General features: G+C 57.3%; 1 protein-coding gene across 1 annotated transcript in view; it reads left to right on the top strand.

Moving 5' to 3' along the window:
- Window positions 1-15,155, top strand: part of TMEM181 (transmembrane protein 181) — a 77,607-nt gene that overhangs the window by 28,993 nt on the left and 33,459 nt on the right.

Below are 15,155 nucleotides of genomic sequence, written 5' to 3'. Positions count from 1 at the left end.
ACGTCAGTTGTTAAATTGGAAAGTGAGCTTGAGTCCCTTGGAGCAGGGCAATGCATTTCCTAGGGCAGTGCAGCATTTGCTGTCCAGTCTGAAAAAATAGCGGTGAGTGGGAGACAGCAAGCTGCAGACTGATGGGCTTGGCTTTGGTCCTCTTTTAGCAGGAAATGACTTAAAAGGATGGTGTGTTGGCTCTTAGAGGATGAAGTGAACTTTAGGTATGTGTAGGTTTTTCCAAAAATAGGTAGTGTCAGACCAATCTTATTTTCAATATCTTGATCCTTTTTGAAACAAGGCAGGGTTTCCAATACCTGCATACTCACCTACCCATGGGTCAGACTTCCCACTTAAGTGGGATTACCGGAGAATGCGGTGAGCATAGCATACCTGGGTTTTACAAGGCTTCAAAATAAGAACAAAGTTCAGAAATGTGGGCTGAGTGTCACTGTGGTTAGAGAGACTATAGCTGGCGGTCCATTTGCATCTGAGTGTCTCTGTGGTTAGCGAGACTGCAGCTGGTCACCCTATTCCTGTCACAAGCATTGATGCCTGAGTCATCCACACTGGAGGTCCCATGTGGGGTCAGGTCCTTCCCAGGAGCTCCTTTGAAAGTCCCTTAACCTCTTTCGGCCTCAGTTTCCCATCTGGGAATGAGGACAGTGACTACTGATAAATCAGCAGGTTGTTCAGAGGATCCACTGGCTCAGGCTTTGCAGGTGCTCAGTCAACCTCACTGGAGAGCACGACCCCCTGCGCAGAGCCGATGGGGCGACGTGAGGCCGGAGTAATGGGCCCAGTGGGCTGAAGCTGCCCAAGGAGGAGCTCACTCTTGGGCTGACACGACCTCACTTGAGACACGGTCTATTCTGAGCTGAAAGAGGGAGCTTCTGGAAAGAAGGCTGCTCGGCCGGGATCGGCCTGGAGGCGCTGACAGATGACCCCAGCTTCCTCGGAGCCCCAAATATGGGGGTCCCTCTCCCTGGTCACAGCGCCCCTTACAGCCCCTTCTGCTTCCTTTGCCATCACTGTGTCACTATTTGGTTAGTGTTTGTTCACTGGCTGCGTCCACGAGAAGGTTAGTCCCAGGGGGGCAGGGCCTTGCCGGCGAATTCACCACCTGTTTCCAGAGCTGAGGCGAGGGCCCGGCCCACACTGAAGCAAAGGTACTGTGGAAAGAACAAATAAACGAAGACAAGAGCGATTTCAGTGATGCTGGGCCGCTGCTCAAGGGAGGAGCAACTTCCTGGATACGTTACAGGAGGCAGTTTGGCCTCAAAGATGTCAAGTCTTTTAAGACCTGGCGTCATAGGAAAACAGCAAGGGGTCTGTGGGCATGTCTCAGGAGAGGCCACGCGGCTGGCATGGTCCTCAGAGAGGGCATTTCTATACCAGATAAGCTGCTTCAGCTGGGAGGTAAAAGCTGGCTGCCTTTGGACAAGTGCAGCCATCAAGCGTGTTTTGTTTAGTCCTCAGTGTTTAAACTATTTTTTGAATTCGTTTCCAACATTTTAGAATCAGAAGGTTATCACGTGAAAAGTCACATTTGAAGTCGGACTCTTTCAAAGCGCCAAGTGGCAGCTGCCCCTTTAGACACCGCACGCGCTGGCTCACGCTCCCCGCCTGTCCCCTCAGGTACTGGTGCTCACCTTCCCTGGTTTTGTCACAAAGAGCCCTTTCCTTTGAGAGTCTATGAAAATCATTTGAGAAATGATCTCTTGTTATTCCTCTCGGAATCTCTGTTTTCGATTCAGCGTGTGAGTGGAGTTTCTTGTAATGACCTGGGATTCAGGCTGTCGCTTTCCCTGGTGACCCGCCCCAGCTTCGTCACCTCCTCCTCGCCAGCGCTCAGCCCGGACCCACGCCTTCTCTCCCACCTTCTCCGCTCCCCTCCCCCAGGGAGGCAGGTGCCCTGCCTCAGCGCCACTGTGGCAAAGCCATGCTTGTCACACTCTGCTTTTGCTTTCCCTGCCTGTAAGTTCCCCAGGGCAGGGACTGTCTGTTCATGGTGGCATCTTCCTGCCAGTTTCAAGCCTGCTGACAGCGGAATGAGTGAGGACACACACGAAGGCAGCTAGGGTCTTTTATTCTCCCCATGCAGGCTGACTTTAAATACACCCACAGCAACATTTCAGGACCTTCAGTGGACAGGGGACATTTCAACCAGTGCTCCAAAGAGAATCTGGGAATATCCAAACAGAGGCTTCATCTGTTCTTGATTACAGAGCTCTAGAACTGTGAGCCAAGATGCCCAATCTAGAAAAAGTGCTTTCAGTCGGCAGATGTCTTAACATTGTGTAGAAACAACTGCCACTGTCGGTGGCTGCGGACACTTGCTCCTGTTGTAGGCCTTAGCAGCCCCGCCACCTGCCCCACCAGTTACACTGTCAACTCTGTGGGAGGTGGGATGTGGGGTCCACACCCACATCCTTCCTAGGGGGCAGTGCTTGTCCTGGGGACAGAAAAGCTGCACACCATGGTAGCTGCAGTTTAGAAAGGCTTTGCAGGGAGTTCCCATTGTGGTGCAGCAGAAACGAGTCAAACTAGTAATCATGAGGTTGTGGTTAGATCCCTGCCTCACTCAGTGGGCTAAGGATCCCGTGCTGCCCGTGAGCTGTGGTGTAGGCCGCAGACGGGGCTCGGATCTGGCGTTGCTGTGGCCGTGGTGCAGGCCGGCAGCTGCAGCTCCCATTAGACCCCTAGCCTGGGAACCTCATATGCCATGGGTACAGTCCTAGAAAAGACAAAAAAAAAAAAAAAAAAAAAAAAAGGTTTGCAGAACCTGCCAGAAAGAGCTAGGAAAGCTCTGTCTTCATCATATGGGGGTGTCAGAGGTTTGCCCTGGTTTTTAACCTCTTTGGGGTCACAAACCTCTTGCGGAATATGAAAAGTTACAGATCTTTTCCCCGGAAAAATGCAGACACCTATGGGTCTTTCAGACAACCGCAGGGCACTCGGGACTCCCATGCCATTCTTAGCCCTGACTAAGACGCCCTGGAAGCAGGAGGGCGGGTGACTTAGCGTGCTGCCCCTCGCCAGGGCCCAAGTCATTCATTCCGCGGGGAGCGCTGGTGCGACACGCCCCGCCCCAGGGCCGGCCTCCGGGCCCCTCCCCCGCGGCCACGCAGCCGGGCCCGCCCCCGCCCCGCCCCCCGCCCCGCCCCCTCCGCGGCGCCGCTTCCGCACGCGTGACCGCGGCCGCGCGTCGCGCTCTGACGAGTTTCAAGGAGCCGGCTGCTCCCGGGCCGCTGTCGCTCCGGCGCCGGCTGCGGCTGTGGCTGCAGCGGCTGCAGTGCTGCGTCGGGCAGGCTGGGGCGCGGGCCGGGGCCGAGGGCCGGGGCGCCGCGATGGAACCGTGAGTGCCCGCCCGGGCGGGGCGGGCGGGGGTCCCTCGGGCGCCCGGGCCCGGAACTGGGGCGCCGGGGTCCTGCTCCCGGGAACCCTTCCGCGGGAGCCCTCCGCCCACGTGGAGCCCGGGGGGCCGGGGAGGGCAGCGCCGCCGGGGCTTCGTGGGGGTGGCCTGGCGTAGGGACCTCCCCTATCCCCCAGCCTGCCAGCCCGGCTGACTTAGTGGAGACGGGTCGGGGTTCCGGGACCGGCCTTGGCCCGGCGCGCATCCCAGAAGGGCCCTTCCAGGTCAGCCCCGGCCCTGCTGGCTCGGGAGAACCGAGTGACCCCGTCCGTCGCCAGCTCCATGCCTCTCCCGGAGACCCCGCCCAGCCTCCCTGCTGGAAAGGTGGTGACCCCCCTTCCCCGCAGTGGCCCTAGTCCTCACCTCTGTTAAAAGCGCCCTGAGCGCCCCACTGCTTTTTGTGATCTAGCCCAGCGCCAGGTAGACACTTTACAGAGGCTTTTTGCTGATGCTGGCACGTCGGGAGCCTGCTGCGGCCTCTTTAGATCTTGGGGATACCCAGCTTTATGAGTTTTGCAATCTGCTGACTTTGGGCCTATTACCGCTGTGAAGTTAGGGTTTTAATGAGGAAAAAAACCTGCCCAGAGCCCCACAGACGCCAACCCTAAAGCTTGCTTTTGATGCAGCAGCGCACCTGGGTTTCCCCTAGGGGACATCTGAAAAAGAAAGAGAATTAAGTTTAGCCCTTGGGTCCAGAGAAGGAATGCTTGGAGTCCCCTTGCCTCGTGGAGCAGAGTCTGTGACAGGCTTAGGGACCGGTTCCCACTTTTGAAGGCAGCCTTAGGATGGGACTGCGTGAGTTTCTGTCCGTGTTTGGGGTTCGGGGGCGGTAGACCTCTGTTGATTTCTCTAACTGGACCCAGAGACGCAAGATCCGGCTGTTGCCTGAATGCAGACAGGTGTGGTGGAAGGAAAGGCTTTTCCTCCTGCTCAAGTTTCTGACTTCCGGTTGGTCACTTTAGCACAACAAAGGAAACCTGACTGGCCTAGAAAGTCAGTCCCAGGTGCATGTCTTAAAGGTCTTTCTTTTAATCAAGCCCCAGGCGGGGACAGGCCGGTAGTGCTGCCTCCCCACACCTCCAGAGGGCACCATTCATTTGTGGCTTTTGTGTCCAGCACCTCCTGGAGTACCGCACGGTCAGATGCCATGTGGAGTTGTACAAAGTTGTGACTCTCTAGCAAGGGACAAGCAGCGCGTTTAAGAGGTCCTCACAGACCGAGTCTCCTTGGGCCTGCCCTGTAGGCTGGCCCCGTGGTGTGTGGCGGTGTGACCCCTGTTCCTGGGCCCTAGAGAGCTCGAAGTGGGGTGGGCATTCACTGACTGTGGTCCGTGTCTCCTGGAGAGCCGTGTGTGTGGCTGTTAAACTGACAGCGAGTAGACCAAGCCGGACCTCCTCCAACTGAAGGGGGAGCTGGGGGACCACAGTTTGAGTGAAGGGCCTGAGAGGGGTCGTTCCCGCTGTGGGGCTGGCCAACTGGATGCCTCCCGTTGAGCAAGGGGCCAGGAGTGTGCTTCTCTGGAGGTCAGCCAGCCACCTGCGTCCAGCGCTCAGAGTGGCCCAGACCTGGAAATTGAAAAAAGTCTTTGGCAGCAAATAAAAAGCCTACAAAAATCAAAAAAGCCTGCAAATCCGAAGTGTGTTCGGGACTTCAGTGCCTGTTAGGGTCAAAGTGCTCTTGTTGGTGGATGTGACAGGGGGCCCTGTGGCAACAAAGGCGAGAAGTGACAGAAGCTGGAAGAGAATCCGTTGGAAGGACCGGCTGGGGGAGAGAGAGTGGCAGCAGGATCCCGCTGGGCGGGGGTGGATTAGTGAGGGCTGTTGCTCTGTCCTGCCTGCTCTTGTGCCGCCCAGCCTGCTCTTTTTTTTTTTTTTTTTTTTTTTTTTGTCTTTTTGCCATTTCTTGGGCCGCTCCCCTGGCATATGGAGGCTCCCAGGCTAGGGGTCAAATCGGAGCTGTAGCCACCAGCCTACACCACAGCCACAGCAACGCAGGGATCTGAGCTGCGTCTGCAACCTACACCACAGCTCACAGCAACGCTGGATCCCTAACCCACTGAGCAAGGCCAGGGATCAAACCTGAAACCTCCTGGTTCCTAGTTGGATTCATTAACCACTGAGCCACGACGGGAACTCCCCAGCCTGTTCTTTTTTAAATGGCAGGAGAGATTGCCACCAAAACCAGAGAGAATGAAGAGTTCCCAGCTCTAAAAACTTTGGGCTTAAGTTTCTTGAAGACTCCCTTTTCTTTTCTTTTTTCTTTTTTTTGTCTTTTGAGGGCTGCACCACGGCATATGGGGGTTCCAAGGCTAGGGGTCGAATCAGAGGTGTGGCCACTGGCCTGCCCCACAGCAATGCCAGACTCAAGCCGCATCTGCAACTTATACCCCAGCCGTGGCAACGCTGAATCCTTAACCCACTGAGCGGGACGCAGAGGCCCACTGCATCCTCATGGATGCTGGTGAGATTCGTTTCTGCTGAGCCATGATGGGAGCTCCCACTCCTTTTCTGATAATGGTAGGCAAGTGAGAGCTGCTGGGAGTTGAGCTGGGGTAGAGCAGGTAGGGCGCATCTCCATTAGTCGCCTGCACCAGCAGGAGCAGCTGTTTCGGCTGCAGGGCTCTGAGTGGCTGAGGTTTCTTGCGTTCGTTTGTTGCTTTGCTCTTAGCGAGCGTTTCTCTGCACATGTCAATCAGGCTGTCTCCCCTGTGTGTCTTCACTGGTGTTTACAACCCATTTTTAAAGCGTGTATTTTGCCTGTTCTCTTTCATCCTGCGTGCATTTAAGTGTACAAGCGTGTCAGACTTCTTTTCTGCAGCAGCGGCGGGGCGGCATTTCACGGCATCCCCAGGGCCACCCTTCCCACGAAGAAGTTTCTCTCATCCCCGTTTTACAGATGTGGAAACTGAGGTGCGGAGAAGTCAAATGGCTTTCTCCGGGTCACAGCTAATAGGTCACAGAGGGCGGAAGCCCACAGTCTGGAGGTAGACACCCCAGCCTGCCTCTTTTGCAGGAGCGAGGCTCCTGTGTCATATGTCATACTGTCACCGCAGCCCTGGGGGTGGGGGCCCAGTTTCTGCATTTTACAGTTCGGGAACCAGAGGCCCCGGGAGGGGAAGTGGTTTCAGGTCCGTGGCGGAGGGGCTTTCTGTCCGGGCGCTTGGCGATCCCCGGGCGGCGCTGTGCAGCGTGTGGCCCGTGGCTTTGCTCCGTGTGCCCAGGGAAGGGTCTTCGGTGACCTGACCAACACGAGCCCGCTCCCGAGTGTGGTCACCGGGCTTGAGGCCTGGCGAGGACGTACCTGAAGCCCGGGTTCCCTGAGGAGCTTAGAACATCGTTCATTAAAATGCATTTTGAGGTCGTGGGGCCTCAAATGTTTGCATAATGGCTTTTTCGAATGACTGAGTTTTTTGTGATGAGTTGGTGGATTGAAATTTCAGAATCCTGATTCTGCTCCCAGAGTTTCTCCTCAAAACCCTTTCAGTGGTGGGTTATGGAAAAGAGGAAGGTCTGGTGAGAGGGCCAAGACGTGGGAGGGCAGCGGGCTTCCTTTCCGCCCCTGCCCTTGCGAGTTCTGATCCCACCTCCCCCTCCTGCTGACCACTCCTCGGTGGGTGTACACTTCCCCCAGCCCCTATCTTCCCACGGGTGGAACAGGCTGGTGATACCTGCCACACCGGGAAGCACCTGGCCAAGTACCGAATAGGTGCTTAGGGCAGGTACCGACTCCTGCCCTTTCAGTCAGTTGGTTGGCTCTGAACCCGAGGAGGGGAGATGTTACACGGTGGATCTTCAGGGGTTTGGGATGAAAGCTGAGATTTTGGGTTCGGGGGGAGGCTGTACCTGCAGCATATGGAAGTTCCTGGGCCAGCGAACGCATCTGAGCCACAGCAGAGACCATGCTGGATCCTTAACCTGCTGTGCCACAGTGGGAACTCTAAAACTGAGGTGTTTTTTTTTAAAAAAGAAAAAGTGGGGTGGGGGGGTGGGAAGCACAACCATTACTATTAATAACTAACACGATTGGGTTCTTCCTGTTTGCTGGCTCCCCTGTTCTAAGCACTTCATTTTCCGCCTGTGCTCCTTTCGGCGCCGTGGGTATGCTGCCTGTCTCTGTTCTGCGACGAGGACACCAAGGCCCCGAGAAGTCACCTGGGTGCCCACAGGCAGCGGCCTGGGAAGTGAGCGAGCCAGGATTTGAACCTAGCCTGGCAGGCTCCAGGCCAGCTCTTTGGGCCACAGGAGACAAGGTCATTTTTATACAGATTGGAGACAAATAAAATGCTAACCGAAGTGTGAGACTGGACTGAGAGGTTGGCCATCCCTTCCCACTGCCCAGATTCTCTCATTTTTTCATACTCAAGTGGGTAATCTGGGTATGAGGTGAGCAGAGAGCCAGATTAGTAACCCTGAGTTTCAGTTTATCTGCCTGCCCTACTGTGGACTCTGAGCCGAGATACGACGTGTGATGTGGTGGTGTCTAAAGATGCATCAGAATTGAACAAGGTCCATAATGGCATTTGCCAGGAAGGGAGTCTTCAAGTTGAATAAATATTCGTGCTTGCTTTGGTTTTCAAAAAAGAAAGCGTGATTCTGAACCCCCTGCAGCTCCTGGTGCTGTTTGGCCTGCCCGCTGCGTGCCGCTGTCACCGGGTCGGTCCCAGGCAGGGCTGGCTGGTGCCCGTCTCCCGTCCCTCACCTCACACGGCTTAGAGACGGCACCTCGAGGCGTTTTCTCGCCTTCTCCACTCACCCAGATTCTGTCCATCTTGTGGTCATTCTGCTCCAGGCCCATAAAGAGGCTCATTGAGTGCTCGCCTCGCCCACAATTCCTTTCTAGCGCGGCTTTATTAACTCTTAGGAGGCCTGTGTGGGACGGGGAAGTGCTCAGTGGGAAAAGCAGTGTTGGCTGCCGCGCTTGGCGGCCCTAATGGGGACGCGGGCTTTCCAGCTGGCTGAGTGCAGGAAGGGCATCTGACCCAGGGTGTGTGGCCCAGGGACTGCTGTGCTGAGGGAAGGCCCTTGCTTGGAGCTGCTTTGGCCAGTTCACAGACCTAGAAGGCAAAGGCCAGAGCCACAGAAAACATCGAAAGACAACATTGGAGGAAAAATTGAAATTTTTCCTTGTCTTTTTTTCTTTTTTTTTTTTTTTTGCTTTTTAAGGCTACTCCCATGGCATATGGAGGTTCCCAGGTTAGGGGTCGAATTGGAGCTGTAGCCACTGGCCTACACCATAGCCACAGCAACACCGGATCCTTAACCCACTGTGCGAGGCCAGGGGTCAAACCTGCATCTCATGGATGCCTGTCAGATTCATTTCCTCTGAGCCACGGTGGGAACTCCCGAGAAATTTAAATTTTGATAATTTATCATAGCAGGGGAAGCGTGAGAACAGGGGGGATATCAGGGTAAAACCAGGGAAGAGTCACTGAACACCTGCCACTTGTAAGGCTCCGCACTGGACCTGAGAGGCCAGAGGAGACGGAGCTCCAGGTCAGGGGGAGGCGTGAGGGAGTGAATAGTTGTCACCCACAGCGCCCTCCGGGGGCGGGTGTGTGCCTCTGGTCCTGCAGCCAGGAGACAGCTGCTTCCTCAGGGTTGCCGGGGGCACCTTGCAGGAGCCAGGACTCCACTGGGCGCGAAGGATGGGCAGGCGGGGGTGGAGGGGGTGGGATGGTTGTCATCCATGCAAGTAGGAAGGGCAGCAGCTCAGTGACGGATGGTGGGGGCTGTCCCCCATTCTTAAAGGACCTTTGAACTGGGAGGTATCCATATGTCCGTGACTTAGTCTCTTAAATTTTGTTTTTAATTTTGGTTTATTTTTTGGGTGTATGTATCAATGGGAAGTTACTGGCTGTAACACATATCTCCTGAAATGTGGCTTAAGCAACAGAGGTGTCGGGAAGTTGAGGTGGGTACATGCAGAGTTAATCCAGGGGCTCTGTACCGCCAGTGATCTGGGGGGTCTCCCTGCTGAACCCGTGGGTAGTGTCCCCCCTTACACATGGTGTGGCTGCAGCTACTTGGGGCACAGCTGCGCTTACACTGTTCTGTCCATGGAGACAGGGGTTCCTCGCGTCCACCTGTTCGCTAGGCAGGGAAGCCCTTCTAGCAGCGCCTGGCCACGTCCCCTCGGGTTCTGGACCCTGGCAGGGAGGGCCGCTGGGAAGCCTCTGTTATGGGGGCTGGTGTGGCTGGCAGGGGGGAGGAGGCAGAGAATGGCCCTGGACAGACAGCAGGTGGTGCCTCTGCCCAGCCCGGAAGACAAGGCCCTTCTTTAGAATGAAGTGGGGATGGATGCTAGCGGGAGGGATGTGTCCCAGCAGACAAACCCATCAGCATGTGACAGGCGTGCCGGCGACGCTCTCTGTGAGTGACTCCCTGGAGAGTATGGAACTGAGAAGGGACACACGTGGCTTCTACAGGAGGGGGTGGGGAGCAGAGGTGGGCGCTGGGGCCGGAGGGGAGGGAGCAGAGAGTGGGTGCTGAGGGTGTGCTCGGGAGACCTGTGGCCTAGGAAGTCCCGTGAAAGATGGCAGAGGCCCAGCCGGCCAAGTGAGAAAGGTGAGTCCGCGTGTATTTTGAAGGTTTTGTGATGCGTCAGATGTGGGGAGTCGGGGAGAGATTCCACAGTTTTTGGCCTGAGCACCCAGGTTGGAGCCGCCGTTTCCTGAGGTGGGGGGCCTGCCGGGCCTCAGCGGGAGATCAGGAGTCTGGTTTTGGATGCGTCTCACGTGAGCTGCCCACCAGCATCCAAGAGGAGACGTCATGTCGGCCTTTCACGTAAGCCCAGGGTCCAGCCGGGCTGAGACACAGACGCGGAATTGCTCACAGGGGCATCGCTTCTAAAGCCTGAAGCAGGACGAGGTCCCCGGGTGGGGGGATGAGTCGTGAAGAGAAGGGGCGCCGGGAGCAGTGAGTGCCATGGCCCTTGGAGGGTGCCCTTGGTCGCCTGGGGAGAGCCCCTGCGCGAGGGTCCAGCCTTTTCTCCTGGGAGTCCATGTCCCCACAGACTTGCTCTTACTTGGAAGCGGTCCCTAGGAAGTGGTTCTGAATGCGCATAAGGAAGGGAAGGCAGGGCTTACAGAGATCTGGGATTAGGGCGGCCCTTTGGGGGATTGGCTTCCAAGAGAGGTGTTTTCATTTTCTCTAGGAAATGTGTCTGTGATAGTTTAAATTGCCCATGAAATTGAGATTTAAAGGGACCTAAAGCGTCCAGGCGGATGCTAAGGTGACAGTCTGTCTGTTTCATTGAATTTGAAAGGTCTTCCCAGGGTCTGGGGCTTCAGAGAGGCCAGAACTTGAGAGCGAGTGTATCAGATGCCTGAGTGTGGAAAGGTAGCGTGGACCTGGAGAGGAAGACAGACAGTGGGTCTCACTGAGAGAAGAAAAAGGGGGAGTTCCCATCATGGTTCAGCAGAAATGAATCCGACTAGTGTCCAAGAGGATGCGGGTTCAGTCCCTGACCTCGCTTGGGGAGTTAAGGATCCAGAGTTGCCATGAACTGTGGGGAAGACCAGCACCTACAGCTCTGATTTGATCCCTGGCCTGGAAACCTCCACAGGCCACAGGTGCAGCCCTAAAAAGCGCGCACGCGTGCGTACACACACACACACACACACACACAAAAGACGCTGGTCATGAGCTGGCGGGTTTTGTAGGACAGTGTCCCGCCCTGTCATCTGGAAGATTTCTATAGCAGCTGTGCCTGACCAGCCAGGGTGTGTGAGGGGCCAGGAACCCTCTCCTGCTCCCTAGCAGCTCACCGCCAGCTTGAAGGAATGCCAGGACCACTTTGGAGGGAACTGATGACAATTGAGTTGAGTCGATGTTTTCTGAATTCACACCGTGCGTGTTGCGAGGGTTAAAAGGCCTGGCAGGAAGGGGGGTAGGAAGCAGGCGTCCCCTGTTCCACCGTGAGAGGTGGAGGCAGAGGAGAGCTTCCTGGGGAAGGCGGGGCCCGCAGGTGAGCCGAGGATGCTGGCTCAGGCTTGCGGGTTGGTGGGGAGAAGAGAGAGCAGGCCAGGAGAGCAGGACGCGAGGGGCGAGTCTGGCTTGACCACGTTGAGACGCTTGGCAGAGTTGGAGGCTGAGCCCCGACGTCTGACACTCGTGTTTGCTGCCTCGGCTTTGAGATCTAGGGCAAGTCACTTACCCAGCTTCTAAGCCTGCGCTTTCTCATCTGGGAAACAGGGCTGTTAGTAATCCCTACCGCAGAAGGTAGCTGCGGACGGAGGGGGGAGCGGTTCATGCAGGATCCATGTGGGGGTGCAGGGCTTTAGGGGGGACCGGGAAACCCACAGGAGGACTTGAGACTCCGTTGAGTTGGCTGTGGGAGCCACGTAGGCTTTCCCCGGAGGCAGCGTGTTAACGGAGGAGGAGGATGCGTCTGGAACGTGTCGCAGTGGCGGGGAGGGAGGCGGTGCGGGTTGGGTTGCGAGGCTGGCGCGCTGGGAGAGGAGGGGGTAGGAAGCAGGCGTCCCCTGTTCCAGGCTGGCTGGCTGTGTGGGATGAACGAGAGACGGGTGTCCGCGGAGGCTCCGGATCTGGGGACGAAGGAGGGAGAGGCGGAAACTGGGCGCTGGAAGCAGCTTCTGCCTTTAGGTCCTCTCACTTGTGAACTGGTTCCGTTTTAAACCTGTCGACCGTGAAGAGCTGTAGGACTTCTGAGAAAGTATCTTGGGAGGCATGACCTTGGAGTTGAGTGGGGGGCAGGCGGGAGCCGGGGGATGGTCCTGGGGGCGGAGGGCTGTTAAAGAGGAAGCAGGGGATCCGCCGGTGTTGGGGGGTCCGAGTGCGGGTCCTGAGTCTGGGCTGGAGAGTTTCCAGGGAGGAGGGGTGACAGCAGAGGGGGCCAAGGGAGGGTCTGACGCCACCTGCCCTCTCTGCCCCGGGCCGCCGGCCACGTCTGTTTCCTGTATCTCTGTCTTGCCTCTGATGTGGGAACACTCCTTCTGTTGTTGGCCTGCTCACGGGACGTGGGCCGTCTGTCCACCGAGACCTGGTTAGTTTAGATTAAGGAGATGGTTAGGGACACGTGGGAGGGTCCCGGGGGCGGGGTAGGCAGAGAAACCACCGGGTGCTGGGTGAGGCTGGGAGCTGTGAGGTGGCCGCATGCGGGGCTCCAGGGGAAGCTGCCTGGGCCTCGGGTCAGCAGCCTGAGCTGGTCTCCTTGACTCCTCGCCTTTGCATTGGCAGCTCACGTCAGGCCTGTGGCCCGTCTGGAATAGGGTGACCCATGTCCCCGAGGTCTTGGAAGTCTCTAGGTCTTCGGTGAGGCTTCAAAGCTTTTAGTGATACGTTGAGCGCAGGCCTGTGGAGGGGGAGGCGTCTGGCCAACCCTGGGTCTGGGCCCTGTCCCCTCACCCGGCCCACCCGCGACCCCCTGGGCTGCAGTGTCCTCCCAGAGTGAGGAGGCCTGTCCCCAGCAAGCCTGGGCAGCGAGCTGGTTGTGTGGTGGCCTTTTCTCGAGCAGGGGCCTTATTTTACCTCCTCTCTGTCATCTTTCCGTCCAGGTGGGTGAGGCCTGGTTGCCGCCCGAGGAGTATTTCTAATGAATTGGATTTAAGTGGAAGTTCTAAGGCAGGGGGGACAGTCTTTATTGAGTCCTGAGAAGAGAATTGGGAACTGCCCGGGTGGTTTGCGTGCTGCAGGAGTTGGATCTCAAGCTATCATCTCCTCTCTGAATCCTTGTTTTCAGCCTTCCTTCTCTCCTGCTGAGTAACTGTGCTTTTGCAGTAAATCATTGATAATGTGTTTTAAAAATCACCTCTTAAATATAACTGTTCTTATTCTGGTTTTTGCTGCTCCGGAGTCACCTGTGCTATTCTTTCGCCTCCAGCCCCCGGACTCCTCGGAACCCCAGAGTCGCCCTGTCTGCAGCAGCGGGGGGGGCTGCTGTGAGCGACTATGTGTAATTTTTTAGAACAAATTTAGGTTTACAGGAGAGTGGCAAAGGCAGTGCAGAGCGTTTCTGCACACGCTCCAGGGGGCTTCCCTTCGTGTTGGCATCCAGAAGCACAGCACGCTTGTCAGCGCTAAGGGCGGCATCGGGCAGTGCTGTCATGTCCGATGTCCCCTCATCTGTCCTCTGAGCTCCGTGTGCTGTTACTCAGAAGATGCCCTCACAGCCGCAGGGAGTCTTCCCTCTGCAAGGGCTGCCGGGGCGTCTCACCTGGGGTGGCAGCGAAGTGACACAGGAGACTTCCTGCCAGCCCCATACCCCATGGGCTTCTGCAGGGCCCTTTGAGAGGGGGGCCCCTTGCCTCCGTCCTGCTTCCCAGAGCCTCCCCTCAAGGCGGCGGTGGCCTCAAGGGTGAGGGTCCTGCCATCTCTAGGCCTCGGTGTCCCCATGTGCACGTCCACGGGGTTGGCCTTCCTCCCTGAGGTGGTCTCCGGCTCTAATGTGTTAAGGCTCTCAGGCCTTTTATGATCTTATTGGATCCAGCATCTGAGTGGGATACCCCAACACAGCAGGGTCGTTAGTGGTTCAGCCTTCGGACCTGAGTCCTGGAGGAGATGAGGCCCCTCATTCCTGTATTTATTTCTGCGCTGGTCCCGTCCCCCCGTGAAACACGGGGGCGCAGATCTGAACGTTTGCTCGCCTCGGCCTGGCAGGTCCTGCAGGAGAGCACTGACTCGGTGTCAGCAAAGCCACGTCAGAGCGACTTAGGGCCACCTTTGCCCCGAGATGCCGCCCAGCTGGTGTCCTGCCGGGACTGGCCCTGTGTAAGGGGGCGGGTGTGCGTGCACCTGGCCTGAGCTCCACACGCAGGAGCAGCCAGCCTGTCCCTCCCTTTCCGGTTCAGAGCCTGGTTCTCCTCCTCCCGGGTGTGCTGTCGCCTGCCTGGAGGCTCGAGAAATTCCTTCCTGCCGGCTCAGGCTGGCTCCCGACCAGACCAGGAAGCGCTGGGCAGTGAAGAGCACGTAAGAGGCGAGGCCGAGAAAGGCTCACTGGCTCTCGTCGCTCTGGGGTCGTGGGTATCGGGGCGGCCGCCTCCCTGTGTATCAGTGGAAGTGGAGCTCGGTCCTGTGCCTGCGGTACCGCCTCTCTGGGGCCGCCTGCAGGGCAGCATCGAGGACGGGAGCCCGAGCCCGGTGGCCTGCCACACCTCAAGCCTTTATCTGGCCTGTCACAGGTGTCTCCTTGTTTGCCGGGCCCCGATGCAGGGAATTCTAAAAGCAGTGACACCTACCCCAGCACCCTTTCCTTCTGACCAAAGCAGAAAGTGAGCTGGTGAGGTGGGTGTAGACAGATCCTCTGAACTGCTTTCAGGTTGGTGTAAGTCACAGAAAACTGGGCGGCTTGCTCAGTGGCATCAAAAGCAGACCCCACAGTGAAGGCCAGGCTGAGCTTTACCAGGATGGGTGACGGACATGAGGGCTCTCAAGGTGTGGGGTGCCCTCAGCAGGAGCCACAGAGCTGGGGGCTGGCGGGGAGATCAGACAGAACATGTGCCCCTGGTGGTGCCTGGAGCCCCCAGCCGGGCTCGACGGTGGCCGCCAGCAGTGCGAGCTACGTGTCTGTGCCTGAGAAGCTGGCGGCCTGCTGGCGCTTGGTCTCTGCTCTGGCTGCTGAAGGTGGGGGATAGAGGGGCTCAGCCCCCACTTCTGCGACCTGGTGCCATGTGCTGCAGGTGGGCATTGAAGCCGCAGCACATTCTGCCACAAGGAGTGGGGTTCGCCTGGCGCCTGCTGGTGGACCAGAACATACCGGAATGGCACCCACCCCGGCCGTAGTCACTGAGGTT

Source organism: Sus scrofa, chromosome 1 (assembly GCF_000003025.6).
Source record: "Sus scrofa isolate TJ Tabasco breed Duroc chromosome 1, Sscrofa11.1, whole genome shotgun sequence".
NCBI classification, from domain to species: domain Eukaryota; kingdom Metazoa; phylum Chordata; class Mammalia; order Artiodactyla; family Suidae; genus Sus; species Sus scrofa.
This window is presented reverse-complemented; position numbering and strand designations above follow the sequence as displayed.